Source organism: Amphiprion ocellaris, chromosome 13, assembly GCF_022539595.1.
Source record: "Amphiprion ocellaris isolate individual 3 ecotype Okinawa chromosome 13, ASM2253959v1, whole genome shotgun sequence".
Taxonomy (NCBI): Eukaryota; Metazoa; Chordata; class Actinopteri; family Pomacentridae; genus Amphiprion; species Amphiprion ocellaris.
Window position 1 is genome coordinate 506476 of NC_072778.1, and position 5496 is coordinate 511971.

Genomic DNA, 5496 nt, shown 5'->3' on the forward strand with positions numbered 1-5496 from the left:
GTTTGTGTTGCTTAATGAGGGTTGGGATGTGGACCGGGCCGTGTTCTACACCACAAAAAACACAACAAAAAGTGTTATTAGGGGCTCTGGCTCCGGAGTGACACAGTTGGACGAGATGAAGTCTTGTTAGCAGCTAGAAATGTTCCAGATTCTGCATAGTTAGATAGTTAGAGAGGAAGAAAAGAGCTGAGAGCACAAAGTGGCTGCAGTCAGATCAGCTCAGGGCAAAATCTCTCCTCACTTTCTGCTGCTTCTTTTCTCTCTTTCTGCCACGTTAGCAGATTTAGTGGAGTCAGTCATTTAAACACTCTGGTCCACAGTGAAATATCTCCACAACTGTTGGTCGTGTTGCAATAAAACGTGATGCAGAAACTCATTTTCACAGGAAGGAAACTGTCAGAGCTTCAGCCTTTTTAATCTGCAGCTAGAATCAGCTGATAAATTGGTTTAAAGGGGACCTACTAGGCTTTTTTTCTTATGATTTTACAGAAAATTGATTTCCACAGCAGGTAATTATGGCTGTCCAAACATTTGTAGATGTTGTAAACACTAGAACTGCTTTTACCAGCCATCTTTCTGTCCTTTCAATGTCCCGTTGAAGTCTTCTCCTCTGAAATTCTCTGTATATTCTGACCAAACAAACCCCTATTGTTCTGTTTTCTGAGACCAAATCTAAAAAAAAACTAGGAGAAAAGAATGTATGAAAGTATTTTTTTAATCAACATGATATTTTCAATGATAATTATTATGGATTGGATGTGTGTCCCACAACATGTTAGCATAACCGATTGATGACGTTTCTGTCATTTTGTGTCTTATTTTTGTCTCATTTCTGTCTTTTTGTGTCTTGTTTTTGTCGTTTCCATCATCCAACAGTGTTCCTACAGAATGTGTAGAGCAAAGCTGTGTCCTCTCTTCTATTTTCCATCTTTCTTGACTGAACGTCTCCCTCCAGCTCATATTATCAGGATCAGACTAATTCTTTGGACTGTTTTCCATCAGTCAGTTTGTCCTCTTGGTCAGCAGTAACAGCAGCTAAATATCTAGCTTCTACTAGAAGCTGAGAAAAAGATCACATTAGCATGGATTAGAGTAGAGTTAGCAAACAGCACACAAAACATGGAAGAAAAATGAGCCAATCACTACCTATTATTGATCAATATGGAGCAGAAACCTGGAGAAGAGAAGGTTTAGTTTTCAAACATGTCCTCCAGAAAAATGTTCTGGAACGAGTTGAACGTCTAAACCAGGACAGATTCAGCAGCTTATTTATCACCTCAAATGCTTTCAGAAATACTTTTTACTGAACTGTGGATTTAGGGAAAAAAAACTCTAATAAAACTGGACAAATAATACAACATTTGTTACATACAGTATATTTAGGTTTATTTGGTAGTTGATTTGTTTAACAATCACACTGAAGTGGACTTCATTGTGAAAAATTTGATTTTCTGGAGCAGAAATCCAGATCTGCTTTAAAAATGAGAAAAATGGCACACAAAATGGCAAAAATTAGACAAAAAATGACAAAAACGACACAAAATGACAAAAATAACACAAAATGACAAAAACGAGAGACAAAATGACAAAAATGACACAAAATGACAAAAACGAGACACAAAATGACAAAACACCACACAAAATTACGAAAATTAGATAACAATTGACAAAAACAAGACACAAAACAACCAAAATGAGACACAAAATGACAGAAATGACAAAATGACAAGAATGTGATCAAAACTGACAAAAACAAGACACAAAATGACACAAAATGACAAAAACGAGACACAAAATCACCAAAATTAGATAAAAACTGACAGACTTCCTATTGATCCTTTTAGTAGAGTAAGGTAAGAAAAAAACTAGATTTCTTACCTATAAACAGGACAGGTTCAGCAGCTTATTTCTCACCTCAAACACTCTGAGAAATACTTGAACTGTTTTCATAATAAAAGAGAAAGTTTATGTTGGTCCTGTCATATGACCTGTCATGTGACCACCTAGAGACACGCCCACCCGGTGGCTGCGTTTCCACATAGCTTTAGTCTTTGGTTTTGATGAGAAACTGCAGATTTGTGTCGTCTTTTTGCAGCAGCTATGATCCGTCTTCAGGTGCATCTGGGTTCATCTCCATCCAACCTTTCATTAAACTAAAATCTGACACGAGTGGAAGGAAATTGTCCTGTTCTTCAGCGATCTCTTAAAGCTCTCTGTTGTGGAGAGGCGTCATTAGGAGGCCGTGATTGACACGTCCAAATGAGTGAGGAGTCTATCGAGGGGCTGCGGTATATCTTTTTCACATCATTACTGAGAGCGTCAGTAATTTCCATCGTGAACACGGCAGCGTCCCCTGACAGCCTCTCATCGGCTGCGACATCCATCGGGGGAAATGATGGTATTAGACGGGAGGCGGACTCTCGGGGTGAGGCTCCGTGATGAGAGGCAGGCGGGAGGAGGGAGCTAATTAGCCTTTTATTACCGGGGACCGGAGCCTGGTCCCGGGAGGCCTCGCCTGGCCCTGTTTGAGACGAGGAGGATCCGGCACGCCACATTAGCTCAGCTGCTCGGGCTCTCCGCCGTGATGTCGCATTAAGAAAGCCACCGTCTGTTTCCATCCAGAGCTCTCACAGGACGCTCCTCCAAACAGACCTCCGTTTCATTCCGCCGTGAAGCAGGTCGGCGGCCCGCCGTTAGATTGATGGTTTGTTTTCATGCCGGGCTCACGCCGCAGGGCCCCCAGAGGCCCCGAATATACAGCGACTGGCGATGCTGGGCTAAACCTGCAAGAGCAGCCGTCAGTTCAGTCCACTGCTGAAAGGAACACTAAAAAACACATAAAAAAGACGGAAACATGAGCTCTGACTTTGATACGACACAGAAAACTGACACTGATCATATAGCGACACACAAAACGACAAAAACGAGACACAAAGTGACAAAAACGAGACACAAAGTGACAAAAACGAGACACAAACGACAAAAATGAGGCACAAAATTACATAAATGAGACAAAAATGACAAAAAGAGACACAAAACAACAGAAACAAGACACAAAATGACAAAAATGAGACACAAAATGACAGAAATTACACATAAAATGACAAAAATGAGACACAAAATGACAAAAATTACACATAAAATGACAAAAAAAGACACAAAATGACAAAAACAAAACCTGAAATAACAAAAATTACATATAACATGACAAAAACAAGACACAAAACAACAGAAACAAGACAGAAAACGACCAAAACAAGATGTAAAATGACAGAAACGTCATCATCAGGTTATGCTAACATGTTGTGGGACACGTTCCATCACCAGATGACGACCTTTCAGTGCTGCTTCTACATATTCCTGACGTCATATCGATTTACTGGTTTCCTCGGCTAATGAACGACCAGCAGGAAGACACCGGCAGGAATCTCCACTTGGCTCTGCTCAGTAAAAATGATCCAGTGCTGTATTTACTGCATCAGGAGCTTCTTCACATGAAGGATGGCTGCTGAACGGGAGCCTCACCGGCTGGAAATAACGTGGCAAAAACAAAAAGCATGCGAGCGGCGAAGGTCCTCTGGGCTCCGACACGTCGCTGATGAGTGATGCTGCAGCAGGACGGAGGCTGTTAGTCACACAGGAAGCAGGTGAACATCCCAGAATATACAGCCTCAGAGAACAGAGTGGATTTAAAACCTGCAGCGCTTCATGTGAAACACTGAGAGAGAGAAAACATCCGTCCATCAATCTGGATCCACATTTAAAAGGCCAAAATACAAACAAACACGGCAGAACAGACCCTAAAGAACCCGGTGAACAGGAGATTTTCTGTTTCTATAAAGCCGCTGTAAGCCCAGATTTTACTGGAGTCATTCCAGAAAAACTGGACACAAAATGACAAGAATGAGACACAAAATGACAAAAACAAGACATGAAATGACAAAAACGAGACACAAAATGACAAAAGTGAGATGCAAAATGACAAAAACAAGACATGAAACGACAAAAACGAGACACAAAATGACAAAAGTGAGATGCAAAATGACAAAAACAAGACATGAAACGACAAAAACGAGACACAAAATGACAAAAACAAGACACAAAATGACAAAAACGACATGAAATGACAAAAACGAGATACAAAATGACAAAAATGAGATGCAAAACGACAAAAACAACACACAAAATGTCAAACGACACAAAATGACAAAAACAATAAAACTGACAAAACTTACAAAAATTCAATAAAAACTGACAAAAATTACAAAAATTAGATAAAAATTAACAAAAACGAGACACAAAATGACAAAGATTCGATAAAAACCTACCAAATCCAGGTCCACAGCCACTAATTCTTATGGTTTCTTGGATTAACGGTCACTAGCGCCTCCTACTGGTATAAACTCTGATGCTGAGATTTGGTAGCGGTCAGGAAACCTTCCTGGTGTCAGTATCCTCGTTTCACACTCAGATTCATCTTCCTTCTCACCACTGCTGATTGGTCTGGAGGTTTTTCCACCAGGACAGACAGAAAACCATCAGATGTGAGACGTGGGTGGAGATTCTGAGACTCTGATGTGATTTCTCTTCACTTTCTGCCTGGAAGCTAAAGAGCAGCGGGGCCAGACGACTGCAGGGCAAAATAAACCAAGCCTTTTATGGAGTCTAAACTTTCACTCAGTTCAGATTTAAAGATTTTAAAGTTCAGATGTGATGAAGCCAGCAGGATGGGAGTCTCATCAGGGCCTCAGATCACTCAGTGTCTGTGCGAGGCGTTGCATGATGGTTGCATGATTGTTGCATGATGGTTGTGTTGCTCATCAGCATAAAGTAGTTTTATTTCTACTTCATGGAGCGGAGGTCCGACGCATCACGAAACTTCGTTCTAGAACTGGAGGAGATTTTACTTCAAATTTTAAATAATCCAAAATACTAAAACATGCATTTGTTGTGTAAATGTACTGATGTCCTGAGTCATTTTGGGTCTCATTTTTTAAATCAAATTTTTGTGATTTTGTGTGTTGTTTTTGTCGTTTTGAGTCTAATTTTTGTCACTTTGTCTCGTTTTTGTCAGTTTTCGTGTAATTTTTGTAATGTTGTGGCTCATTTTTGTCAGTTTTTATCAAATTTTTGTCATTTTGTGTGCCGTTTTTGTCAATTTTTATCGAGTTCTTCTCATTTTGTGTCTCGTTTTTGTCAGTTTTTATCTTATTTTTGTAATCTTGTGTGTCATTTTTGTCATTTTGTGTCATTTTTGTCAGTTTTAAACAAGTTTTTGTCATTTTGTGTGTCCTTTTTGTCGTTTTGTGTCTCATTTTAGCTGTAATGCATTTGTGAACAAGTAACGTCTTCTTTTTCTTTCGGAGGACTTTAGAACTCTCTCAACTGCACAAATGTTGTCAGAAATGATCAGTTTGTGTGTTAATCTGCAGTATAATCATCCATCTACTTTACCCTGGAGTTTATTCCAGCTAACGTTAGCTTGTTTTCCACTGC